Genomic DNA, 14537 nt, shown 5'->3' on the forward strand with positions numbered 1-14537 from the left:
CCCTCCCTCTGACTGACTGTCACCACTGACTGCTCTCTCTCAGCAGAGCGGTGACTGAGTGAGTGGGAGTGGCGTCCATAGAGTAGAGATAATAGAGACGTTACCGGATTTCTCCTCCCATCCACTTGCATGGAGTTTCTCATGGCATGCTGAGTTGTTGAGTTTGAATCTTTATTTCGGTCATTTTTACAAAACAGATAAACAAAAATAGGTTTAAGCAATTTACATTGCTTAATTTATATTACATTACTTAGTCAACGCAGTGACTAGTTCTGACCGAAAAGGTATGGGCTGAAGCATAAAGCTTATTTTGCCCACCTTTTTATATAATACAAATAATAATAATAAGTCTGTGATCAATTATCACAGTAGCATAATTTATGAAAACACAAATGGAAAAAAGAGTAATATCATAGAAATATTACTAAAAACAGAAAAGGAAAAAGAAATATAACAAAAGTAAACAGGATGTTGATTTACATTTGTCATTACATACTATAATATAATATATAATAATATAGATATGAATATAAATATAAACATAAATATAATTATAAATAGATTTCTAAATATAACCATACTTATCTAAATGTCTATAGGCCTACATGAAAATGTATACATATTTGTTTTTGTTTTCTTTTTTACAAATATATACAGCCAAGCACCCACGGGCATGATGTGCAGAGCGTTATCTAGGCGTTTTATTGTATTGGTTTGCTGAACAATCTCCTCTACACACAGTCCAGTAGGTGGCGCTAATGCACCGTAAATGTGCTTGTGTTGGCCAGAGCCTTTATATGGCTCTGTAGCGTTTGACCCGGAAGGGTAAAAAAAATACTTTTCACATGTTTTGGTTTTTCAGTGGAATCATAATCACCGTTGGAATAATAAATGGTTATCTTATTAAAAGCAGAAACAGTGAGTCTGCAGTGCAGAGTTATGTTCTGAATGCATACAGGATACAGTAACGTCAAACAAAGGCGAAGCCATTGTGTCAGCCTGAACTTCATCTAAAGGTAAGCTAACTTTTTAGCTATATAGCTATGATAATGGTTATTGCTCAAGGATAATAATAATAATAATAATAATAATAGACACATTGGGGCTTTGCCTTTTTTTTTTTTTTTTACTTTTTTTCTTGCTAAATATTGTTGGTGTATTTAGAGACTCCAACCTTTTGTTTGCCATTTTGTATTAAACACAACTTGTGAACAATCTTTATAAAATGCCTGTGTAGTGGACTCTCCGAGACTACACAACATATCTGTCCAAAATCCACAAGAGCTGTAGCCTACTATTTTATATTGCCTATACACCCCTTATTTGTCATATTGCTATCTTGTACCATTTTTGTTTACAAAGCCTAAAAGCCAAACAGAAATTTCGTATTTCATTTATATGTTCTGATGTTCAATGCCATAACACACAATTAATTGCAGTTATTTGTGATGATAATTGTCAAGTAACATTTTGTTACAATTCTTGGGTGCAGTAGTAATTGAATAGATTAAGACTTCTCAGTTTTTGTAATTGAACAAAGCATTAATTCTGAATCATTATTGCATTTTATCGTGATTCAGATTCAGAATGAACACAGCATAATATAGGCTATAACTGATATGGGGGGTAGTAGAGTACAGTATGTTATGTTCATTATGGAGAATGTCAGCTGGTCTGGATGCTGTAGCCTACTACCATTGCAGAGGCAAAACAGGCTGTGGAGGCGGTGGCAGGTTCAGATAATCCATGTTGATTTAATAACACTGAGATATTCCCATCAGCCTGTGAATACAACTTGACTTCACTACTTCTCTCCCCTCTGTCACATTAGAAACGATTAGCTCAGATCACTTATACCGAATTCTAAAGACAAATGCACGGCAAGGCAAATCAATCTTGGAAAAAACTGAGTTTAGAATTGTGGTTCAATTTGTATTCTATTCAGTCTCAGGGTTACATGCGAAATGTAGAACAATTTATGTGTGTGTGTGTGTGTGTGTGTGTGTGTGTGTGTGTGTGTGTGTGTGTGTGTGTGGGGGGGGGGGGGGGGGGGTGGGTGTGTGTGTGTGTGTGTGTGTGTGTGTGTGTGTGTGTGTGTGTGTGTGTGTGTGTGTGTGTGTGTGTGTGTGTGTGCGTGCGTCCGAAATTTGAACTCTCGTAGATGTATTTATTATACGAGAGTTCACAGACTTATAGCCTTGGGTGCGTGGGGAAAAACCACCTGCCTCAAAGTAACACTGAACATGTAAAAATGCCTCAAAGTAACACTGAACATGTAAAAATGCCTCAAAGTAACACTGAACATGTAAAAATGCCTCAAAGTAACACTGAACATGTAAAAATGCCTCAAAGTAACACTGAACATGTAAAAACCACCTGCCTCAAAGTAACACTGAACATGTAAAAATGCCTCAAAGTAACACTGAACATGTAAAAATGTAAAAATGCCTCAAAGTAACACTGAACATGTAAAAACCACCTGCCTCAAAGTAACACTGAACATGTAAAAATGCCTCAAAGTAACACTGAACATGTAAAAATGTAAAAATGCCTCAAAGTAACACTGAACATGTAAAAACCACCTGCCTCAAAGTAACACTGAACATGTAAAAATGCCTCAAAGTAACACTGAACATGTAAAAATGTAAAAATGCCTCAAAGTAACACTGAACATGTAAAACCACCTGCCTCAAAGTAACACTGAACATGTAAAACCACCTGCCTCAAAGTAACACTGAACATGTAAAAATGTAAAAATGCCTCAAAGTAACACTGAACATGTAAAAACCACCTGCCTCAAAGTAACACTGAACATGTAAAAACCACCTGCCTCAAAGTAACACTGAACATGTAAAAATGCCTCAAAGTAACACTGAACATGTAAAAATGCCTCAAAGTAACACTGAACGTGTAAAAACCACCTGCCTCAAAGTAACACTGAACATGTAAAAACCACCTGCCTCAAAGTAACACTGAACATGTAAAAACCACCTGCCTCAAAGTAACACTGAACATGTAAAAACCACCTGCCTCAAAGTAACACTGAACATGTAAAACCACCTGCCTCAAAGTAACACTGAACATGTAAAAACCACCTGCCTCAAAGTAACACTGAACATGTAAAAATGTAAAAATGCCTCAAAGTAACACTGAACATGTAAAAACCACCTGCCTCAAAGTAACACTGAACATGTAAAAATGCCTCAAAGTAACACTGAACATGTAAAAATGCCTCAAAGTAACACTGAACATGTAAAAACCACCTGCCTCAAAGTAACACTGAACATGTAAAAATGCCTCAAAGTAACACTGAACATGTAAAAATGCCTCAAAGTAACACTGAACATGTAAAAACCACCTGCCTCAAAGTAACACTGAACATGTAAAACCACCTGCCTCAAAGTAACACTGAACATGTAAAAATGTAAAAATGCCTCAAAGTAACACTGAACATGTAAAAATGTAAAAATGCCTCAAAGTAACACTGAACATGTAAAACCACCTGCCTCAAAGTAACACTGAACATGTAAAAATGTAAAAATGCCTCAAAGTAACACTGAACATGTAAAAATGTAAAAATGCCTCAAAGTAACACTGAACATGTAAAACCACCTGCCTCAAAGTAACACTGAACATGTAAAAATGTAAAAATGCCTCAAAGTAACACTGAACATGTAAAAATGTAAAAATGCCTCAAAGTAACACTGAACATGTAAAAATGTAAAAATGCCTCAAAGTAACACTGAACATGTAAAAATGCCTCAAAGTAACACTGAACATGTAAAACCACCTGCCTCAAAGTAACACTGAACATGTAAAAATGCAAAATCATTTTCAATCTGAACTCGTAGATTGAAAATGTCAGAATCGATAAATACATCTACATGAGTTAAAATGTTGGGGTGTGTGTGTGTGCATCTATCCAGTCAGGACCACATGCATTCCTAGTACTCAGCAGCCCAGACTCTCTGCTGCCCTCTGAAGGACTACTGCATGCATGCCTACCATATTCACCATGGAGGACGGCTACTGTGAGTAACACACACACACACACACACACACACACACACACACACACACACACACACACACACACACAGGGTATCCGGGTACTCAGTCAGTAGAGCTCTCGCCTTTGGACCACTAGTTCATGGGTTGAATCCCAGGCACCGCCAACTCAGCGTATGAGTTGCACGGCCGGGGTGCGGCATGTCATGCGGTAAGTACTGGGAGCTGATGGTAGGTGTGGCGCTCCACCTCAGCATCCATCTCCCAGGGGGTCTAGTGCATTGTTACATGGACATACTCCCGCGTGTTACAGGCTGATACAGACAATAAGATTCTGATTGGTTGAAGAAGTAGCCATCTAGCCATGCTTAAACGAGCATGATAAAGAAAGAATAAGAAAACAAAGCAAAGAATCTACTTCCTTCGCCGTCTAAGATCCTTCGGTGCTAGTAGACGGATTCTTCTTTTGTTTTTCCCTTCTGTTATTATGAGTGTTCTTCAGTACTGTAGTACCACCTGGTATGGATGTTTGTCTGCAGCCCTAAAGTCACAACTGCTGCAACAACTGATCATTTGTTCAAAGATTGTTGGACAACAACTTCAGAAACTTTATACATCCACATATGATACAGCATCCTAAGGTTAGCAAGGAATATCACCTCTAATACTAAGCATGTGTTGTATGGAGAATATAGGTTGCTACCTTCAGGAAGGAGATATGATGTACCAGCATACAATAAGGTCAGACTAAAGAGGTCCTTTGTCTACCAGTCGACCTTGAGGCTTAATCAGGAGTTGTAGTAGCCACAGGATAATCTAAGCGGTGGATATTGCTCATGTCACTATGTATGTAAATTGTCTTGTTCTTTGTGTTTTGTATATGTGTTTCTGCATACTTGGCTGCTGTGTCGCAAGACAAATTTCAGTGTGAACTGACAATAAAGTACTATATCATATCATATCATATCATGATGGAACACCTAATCACACCTAAAATGCATTTTCAGACACTGAAACTGGAATAGCACTTTTATCCAATCAGGATAGAGAACGCAGTCAGGATACAGATTAAACGAGAGGAATTCTAAGTGATGACACAAATAAATGAGCAGACACATTTTGAACTGGAACACTATAACAATTAAGCTCGTAAATAGCTAATCTCTCCTGATTGGCTGAAATGTTGTCACCTACCTGAAAATGTTTGTTTGTTAAAGAGCTGGAGAGACAGGGAGACATATGTTACTGAACACACACTCTATATCAATGATTACTGATTACTATCAGAATATGGTGATTTAACCTTTTTAACAAAAATATAATTTGCATTACCTTTAAGTAGGATAAGGAGAATCAATCTTATCCAATCCCTAAACAGTGTTGTGTTGCTTTCTGCTCATGTTGCCTTCCCTCTCCTTTTTCTAGATTCTGTGCAGCCTACTGTGTGTAAGGAAGGGGTGTCCACTGGAAAGCAGGAGAGGAGCTTCAATCTGGTCCAGGAGGAACCAGAGTCTTCACAGATTAAACAACAACAAGAGGAATGGAACACCATTTTGATCCAGGTGGAAGCAGAGCCTCCACAGATTAAAGAAGAACCGAAGGAGAAGCTACTTGAAAGACCAGAGGAGGTTGGGTCAATGTTGACATTACTAGTTGTGAAAGATGATGATGAAAATATAGAGACAGAGCCCCTAGCCACCACCTCAACTACATACATTACAGCACAAGCTGACTACGGAACATCAAAACCGGATTTCCCACAGCCAGCTGTGTGTAAAGAGGAGGTTTACACTGAACAACAGGAGAGGAACCCTGGTTTGGTCCAGGAGGAAGTTAAGGAACCAGAGTCTCCGCAGTTTAAAGAGGAACAGCAGGAGGAGCTGTATACAGGGGTAAAGCCCTTTACTTGTACAGAGTGTGGCAAAGTCTTTGGTCTGAAGGGTATTCTGAAACAACACATGAGGATTCATACAGGTGAAAAACCCTTTACTTGTACAGAATGTGGGAAAGTCTTTGGTCTGAAGGGTATTCTGAAACAACACATGAGGATTCATACAGGTGAAAAACCCTTTACTTGTACAGAATGTGGGAAAGTCTTTGGTCTGAAGAGTAAACTGAAAATGCACATGATGACTCATACCGGTGAAAAACCCTTTACTTGTACAGAGTGTGGGAAAGTCTTTGGTCACAAGGGGGATCTGAAACATCACATGGGTATTCATACAGGTGAAAAACCCTTTACTTGTACAGAGTGTGGCAAAGTCTTTGGTCAGAAGGGTATTCTGAAGAAACACATGAGGATTCATACAGGTGAAAAGCCCTTTAGCTGTACAGAATGTGAGAGAGTCTTTGGTCACAGGTGGAGTCTGAAACAACACATGAGTATTCATACAGGTGAAAAGCCCTTTAGCTGTACAGAATGTGGGAAAGTCTTTGGTCTGAAGAGTAGTCTGAAGAAACACATGAGGATTCATACAGGTGAAAAACCCTTTAGCTGTACAGAGTGTGGGAAAGTCTTTGGTCACAAGGGGGTTCTGAAACGTCACATGGGTATTCATACAGGTGAAAAACCCTTTAGCTGTACAGAGTGTGGGAAAGTCTTTGGTCTGAAGTGTAATCTGAAACAACACATGGGGATTCATACAGGTGAAAAACCCTTTAGCTGTACAGAATGTGGGAAAGTCTTTGGTCACAGGTGGAGTCTGAAACAACACATGAGTATTCATACAGGTGAAAAGCCCTTTAGCTGTACAGAATGTGGGAAAGTCTTTGGTCTGAAGAGTAGTCTGAAGAAACACATGAGGATTCATACAGGTGAAAGGCCCTTTAGCTGTACAGAATGTGGGAAAGTCTTTGGTCTGAAGAGTAGTCTGAAGAAACACATGAGGATTCATACAGGTGAAAAACCCTTTAGCTGTACAGAGTGTGGGAAAGTCTTTGGTCACAAGGGGGTTCTGAAACGTCACATGGGTATTCATACAGGTGAAAAACCCTTTAGCTGTACAGAGTGTGGGAAAGTCTTTGGTCTGAAGTGTAATCTGAAACAACACATGGGGATTCATACAGGTGAAAAACCCTTTAGCTGTACAGAATGTGGGAAAGTCTTTGGTCACAGGTGGAGTCTGAAACAACACATGAGTATTCATACAGGTGAAAAGCCCTTTAGCTGTACAGAATGTGGGAAAGTCTTTGGTCTGAAGAGTAGTCTGAAGAAACACATGAGGATTCATACAGGTGAAAGGCCCTTTAGCTGTACAGAATGTGGGAAAGTCTTTGGTCTGAAGAGTAGTCTGAAGAAACACATGAGGATTCATACAGGTGAAAACCCCTTTAGCTGTACAGAGTGTGGGAAAGTCTTTGGTCACAAGGGGGTTCTGAAACGTCACATGGGTATTCATACAGGTGAAAAACCCTTTAGCTGTACAGAATGTGGGAAAGTCTTTGGTCTGAAGTGTAATCTGAAACAACACATGATGACTCATACTGGTGAAAAAGCCTTTAGCTGTACAGAGTGTGGGAAAGTCTTTGGTCACATGTGGGTTCTGAAACGTCACATGAGGAATCATATAGGTGAAAAACCCTTTACGTGTACATATTGTATTAAAGTCTTTGGTCACATGCATAATCTAATTCAACACATGAGGATACACGCAGGTGAAAAAACCTTTAGTTGTGCGGAGTGTGGCAAAGGCTTTACTACCGAAGATGTGAACATCATGCACCTGTTCCCTTTTACGTTGTATGGATTGGTCTCTAGTGCCCTCTGGTGGACGTGGTGGTGCGTTGCTGATTTGCTGAGCTGACAGATTGAAGCAGTGGTTTTCAACCAGTGGTTTCCAGGTGGTCACCAGCTAAAACTAATGAAACGGACCCTTGGCCCTCAGAATATAGACCTTTAAAATGTATAATGAAAAAAAAAAAAAAAAAAAAGGAAATTGTTCCATTTTTATTATACTCTCAAGAGTTACATTATTGTTTGATTGATTGATTGAAATATTTATTAACAGTTTGTAGAATTGACAGTACATTTTAAGCACAAACTCAATACAAAGACTGTTAACTGTGAGTGGACGACCCAATTAAGCATTACACTTGTTTACAACAGGGTCCACATTGTTCAATTCATCAAAACATTTAGAGACATACAAATAGACACTTCTATGTAGTTAAAGAACAGAACACAGATGTTACATAAGTAACAGTCAGAGTACAGTCAAAGTAAAAGTACCAATTCTACTTTTAATAACGATAATAAATTAATAATAATGAGCAAAAATAATTTGTCAAGTTGTTTTTGACCGCACTGTAGCTTTAAAATAGCAACCCTCGCGAGAATCTCGCGGGTGGGGGAACGGTCCTTGGTCGGTCGGAGGAGGCGCTGTCAGACGGGAGGGCGGCTGGTAGTGTGGTGGTTGGAGTGGAGTGGCATCTGAATAGTTTGGCCTGTGGTGGTTCAGTAAAAAACATTTATTTGTGGTATTGCACTGGTGTGAAAGTGTACTAAAGTAAGAGCGAGGAAGGGGCACGGTGGCACAGTTGGTAGTGCTGTCGCCTCACAGCTAGAAGGTCCTGGGTTCGATTCCCGCTGGGGACGCTGTGGGCACTGGCGGCGTGTTCCCTCCTCCGCGTCATCAGAGCCCATACCCGAAGGCGGGGTTGGCGAAAGGGCCTTTCTGTGTGGAGTTTGCATGTTCTCCCCGTGTCCCCTAGGGTAGGTACCCTCACATGTTCTCCCCGTGTCCCCTAGGGTAGGTACCCTCACATGTTCTCCCCGTGTCCCCTAGGGTAGGTACCCTCACAAAAACATGCAGTAATCCTGGTCTCTAAACTGCCTCCCCCTGGCCAGCCGGGACGCCTGATGGAGGGGAAAGGAACTGGTCGGAATAACATGTTCTTTCCACGCTCTACGTCCAACCAGGGAAACTCCCCCCTGTCAGGTGTAAAGAAGCAGCTTGGACTCCTCATGCATAGAAGGAAGCATGAGGTCAGTCCGCTGCCCCACGAGGTTGGCAGAGGTCAGAGGAAGTGTAGCGCCCAGGATTACATTAAATTGACACCGGGTGAAAAAATGGGTTGCAAAATCATGGGATAAAATGTATAGAAAAAGTCCATAAATTGTCATTTTAAAACTCACAGGTTGACAACCACTGTGTTCTATGACACCTCTTGGTTGCATTCATTGATTTCCAAGGTTGATGTTCTCAGCTTGGCCTCTAGAGGGCTCTGTTCACCCAAAGATGTGTGTTTTGTGTTTGATTGATTGATTGATAGAACATTGTATTAACAGTCAAATGGGTACAGTTCAAGTACAGTAGGCCTACATGGGTCAATACAAAAACTGCTACGAGGATAAAAACAGAAAAAAAGCATTAAAGGTATTATGACATGATTTATAACATAATTTTAACAACATTAAAAGTCTTGGCCATGGTCCTTCAAACGTGTCTAAAAAGTTTGAACACTCAACTCCACTCCAGTATTTCTTGACACGAGTTTTTGTGCATTTGTAAAGTTCATCCTGAGAAGCCATGGAAAAACACATTATTTTAGCCTGTAGATGTCGGTAATTCCCCCTTTCCTGTCAACCCAAGATGCGCTTCTTTGACAACGTGGTAGGAACGTCGTCAAAAATAAAAGAGTCATCTAGGCCAGTTGGTATCCAGTGTAAGTTGGTATCCACAGCCAACAACAGAGCAGATTGATTTTTCTCTAGAAGACATTATTAGTAAGTATTACAAAGAAACAAAGTCGCGGTTGACAATGAGGAAGCGGAGAAGAGAGGGTAGGCACTAGGCAGGGAGCAGAGTGGAGGGGGCGGAGGTTTAGCCGGGATCTACGTATATCCCTGCCGTCCAACCAGATGAGACATTTTTGCATAATTATTCACAAGAGTCCAGACAGCAGAGAATACACTGAATGTTCAAACTTCGTTTTTTTTTTGTGAAATTGATGTCAAGAAAAGCCAAAAAAGCCAAAAAATCTACAAAAATGTGTTTTAAATGTCACAATCCCTTTAATACTTGTTTACATCAGAGGCATCCATGTTCAATTCATCAAAACATTTAAAGACATACAAATCTACACATCTAAATCATAATCATACAAATCATCATATATATATATATATATATATATTAATGCTGGGCCGTTATCGGCGTTAACGTGCTGCGTTAACGCGAGAATATTATCGCGCGTCAAAAAAATGATCGCCATTAATCTATTCTCAAAGTTGGGTCTGGGAGCTGGGTCTGCATTGACTGCATAAAGCGAGCAAACTAGGAATTTCACTTTGATAGTTTTACCTGGCGGAATTACTCTGTGGGAGGGAGAAGTCCTAACCTAACAGGGACAAGGTGAAATAAATTACTCTGAGAGCGGGGCGGTAACAAATCCTAACCTAACCGGACACGGGTGAAATTAATGAACAGTGCGGCGTGCCACATCAAACGTCAGCATGCAGGACTCTGTGAACCCGGGTTTGCTTCAGGGGAAATTTCTTTACAAGAAGCTTCCCAATGGAAACCTCGGTGCAATCCGCAGTAAATAAAGGAAATGAAGCAAACAATGTGGCGGGTGAGGAGCTGAACACAGTTGGAGACGGAGAAGGCATATTTTACGCAGCGCAAAGATGTCCCGTTACCGTGGATAGACGTGGTCGAATGAGGAGACTGAAACCCTGGTCGCGAGCCGCGAGGTGTACATTAATCAATTGCTTAAGAAAGAAGAACACTGCAGTGCAGTGTAATAGTATTATAGCCTACAGAATATTCTGTCTGTCTGTGCGTGCCGTAAACATGGAGTGCTGTCACTGTGTGGGGACTAGTGGGGACTGGAACTTTCATCTCAATAAACTGTAAACATTTTGCGCTGCTGTCTGTTATCAGTGCGCTCAGCGCTGTGCCTCCATGCCAAAAAGAACAGTGTGTGGCACTGTGGCTGCGTGCGTATAGTGAGAGAGAGAGAGAGGGGGGGGGGTCCAGTCCCAGACGGCACGACACATGCACGTTATGAGTATAATAGATTTCACTGTGTTGTAGCCTGTAGGCTAGGTTTATGAATGGAACACATTGATAAAGGTCCCCCCTGCTGCGTTTCCAATTGCTACGGATGACAGTGTGAAGGCAAACCGCAGAAAATGTAAATATGCAAGAATCCCCAAATCTCCGCCCATACGCATGAGTCTACCGAAGTATTAGGTGAGAATGTGACCTAATATGGCTCCGGGGAAAAGTGTTCGTCAAACTACTGACTGTAAACAGTTCTTCATCACCTCTAGGTTTACAGTTTAATTAATGTCATATCCCAGAAAAGGGGGTTGTTCTTGCACCCACTGTTTCAAATTGGCTGTATGGTAACGTGTTCATGGTTATTCGTGTTTAACTGAATAAACAATGTATAACACACGTACATCGTATTGAACATTATTATTATATTTTCATTACCAATTATGATAGGGCTCCTGGTCTAATGGGCCACGTGGCCCGTTCAAGGATTTACTTCTGGTCATTATTTAGGTAGCGCACACATATTTTCAATGCTTTCGGCAGAGTTCAAATGAGCCATTTTAATCTAGATTAATCTAGATTAACTCCAGAATTGCAGTGAGAAAAAATCTATGCCCACCACTAATATATATATATATATATATATATATATATATATATATATATATACACACACACACACACACACAGTTAAAGAAAAATAAAGAAATGGGTCAGTTTCAAATGGCAGCCACCTGTACTGTAAGTGCTCTTTGAGCGAGGTTTTGAAGGAGTCTAGGGATTCACATTTCGGCTGTTGGTAGGGCGTTCCACATTTAGGTGGCATATAGGAGCTGAATTAAATTAACCCCTTGTTGGAGCAGAGTCTGGGTTGAACGTGGTTTGTGAAACTATACCTCTGGTGTTGTGATCATGGACTCCGTTGACATTAACCTATTTTGGGCGGGAACCCCTTTTGGTGTTGGCATCATGTTATGCTTTAGCTATTGAAAAATAGCAGATCTACAAGCTCATAGCGCGCCACCGAGTGGCGCGCAAAAGCTTGTAGATCTGCTACTTTTGAAAAAAGAACGACTGACATAGAAACATAGCTTTTTCAGGAAACTGTCAGGATGAGGAAGACATCTTTAGAATCTCAGGTCAAAATGGGTTAAGGAAGTATTTTGACAGGTTCATGTTCTGTGCAATGGCTCAAAAGGACTATCCTCATACACATACTGTACAGTACAGTATGTTTGTCAGTTTTAAATCCTGAACCAAGTCCTAAATTTCCCTCCAGGGATCAATAAAGGTTTATCTACCCTTTTTTTGTCATTTTTAACACACACAGACCTTAGAGTATATATATTTATAGAGACGGCACCCAGAGGAAACCCTGAGGCGAAATGGACATAGTGGCCGAATGAAGGTATTGCAGCCTGGCCCCAAACACATGAACGCGCTGTCCGTTGACTATCATTGTACACGTTCATGTTGGACGACGCTCGTGCGCGTTCATGTGTTTGGGGCCACTCACCATTGCAATCCGTCCCAGAATGCACTCTGTTCCTACCAGGAAGGAGGAGTGAATCCGCCTCATGCGCTTTTTTTTTTTTTTTTAAGATATTTTTTTTGCGGCTTACGCCTTTTATTGATTTTTTAAGGGATAGATAGTAGGCTGACAGGAAACGGGAGAGAGATGGGGGGATGACATGCGGTAAAGGCCGTGTCGGGTCCGGGAGTCGAACCCGCGGCACACCGCGACTGGATCACCAGTCCGGTGCCCAGACCGTTACGCCACGGCCTGGGCCCTCATGCGCTTTTGAGCAACTCAATGCAAGTGGATGGGAGGAGAACTCGGGTGTCTTCTCTATAGATATATATACTCTATGACACGGACGGACAGACGGACGCACAATGAGATGGCAGTCAAATCTAATGATGGACCCTTATTTCAGGATGTCTTCTATCAATTTAAATCATCAGTGAGCGTCTATATGACAAAAAGGCCATGAAATTATGACTTATTTTATAAAAGTTGAAACTAGATAAAGTTCCCCTCGGGGCACAGGTCTCCACCAGGCCAGGTCAGGTTGTGGCCTCCTGGTGGCGCTATAATAGGACAGGTCTCCACCAGGCCAGGTCAGGTTGTGGCCTCCTGGTGGCGCTATAATAGGACAGGTCTCCACCAGGGCAGGTCAGGTTGTGGCCTCCTGGTGGCGCTATAATAGGACAGGTCTCCACCAGGGCAGGTCAGGTTGTGGCCTCCTGGTGGCGCTATAATAGGACAGGTCTCCACCAGGCCAGGTCAGGTTGTGGCCTCCTGATGGCGCTATAATAGGACAGGTCTCCACCAGGCCAGGTCAGGTTGTGGCCTCCTGGTGGCGCTATAATAGGACAGGTCTCCACCAGGCCAGGTCAGGTTGTGGCCTCCTGGTGGCGCTATAATAGGACAGGTCTCCACCAGGGCAGGGCAGGTTGTGGCCTCCTGGTGGCGCTATAATAGGACAGGTCTCCACCAGGGCAGGGCAGGTTGTGGCCTCCTGGTGGCGCTATAATAGGACAGGTCTCCACCAGGGCAGGGCAGGTTGTGGCCTCCTGGTGGCGCTATAATAGGACAGGTCTCCACCAGGCCAGGTCAGGTTGTGGCCTCCTGGTGGCGCTATAATAGGACAGGTCTCCACCAGGGCAGGGCAGGTTGTGGCCTCCTGGTGGCGCTATAATAGGACAGGTCTCCACCAGGGCAGGGCAGGTTGTGGCCTCCTGGTGGCGCTATAATAGGACAGGTCTCCACCAGGGCAGGGCAGGTTGTGGCCTCCTGGTGGCGCTATAATAGGACAGGTCTCCACCAGGGCAGGGCAGGTTGTGGCCTCCTGGTGGCGCTATAATAGGACAGGTCTCCACCAGGCCAGGTCAGGTTGTGGCCTCCTGGTGGCGCTATAATAGGACAGGTCTCCACCAGGCCAGGTCAGGTTGTGGCCTCCTGGTGGCGCTATAATAGGACAGGTCTCCACCAGGTCAGGCTGTGGCCTCCTGGTGGCGCTATAATAGGACAGGTCTCCACCAGGGCATGTCAGGTTGTGGCCTCCTGGTGGCGCTATAATAGGACATGTCTCCACCAGGCCAGGTCAGGTTGTGGCCTCCTGGTGGCGCTATAATAGGACAGGTCTCCACCAGGTCAGGCTGTGGCCTCCTGGTGGCGCTATAATAGGACAGGTCTCCACCAGGGCAGGTCAGGTTGTGGCCTCCTGGTGGCGCTATAATAGGACATGTCTCCACCAGGCCAGGTCAGGTTGTGGCCTCCTGATGGCGCTATAATAGGATAGGTCTCCACCAGGGCAGGTCAGGTTGTGGCCTCCTGGTGGCGCTATAATAGGACAGGTCTCCACCAGGGCAGGTCAGGTTGTGGCCTCCTGGTGGCGCTATAATAGGACATGTCTCCACCAGGCCAGGTCAGGTTTTGGCCTCCTGATGGCGCTATAATAGGCCAATGTGAAAAGGGTGCCATTTGTTCTTACACCATTGATGGCAATTGGATGATTTGAG

Source organism: Protomyctophum parallelum (assembly GCF_964188405.1).
Source record: "Protomyctophum parallelum genome assembly, chromosome: 11".
Classification (NCBI taxonomy): domain Eukaryota; kingdom Metazoa; phylum Chordata; class Actinopteri; order Myctophiformes; family Myctophidae; genus Protomyctophum; species Protomyctophum parallelum.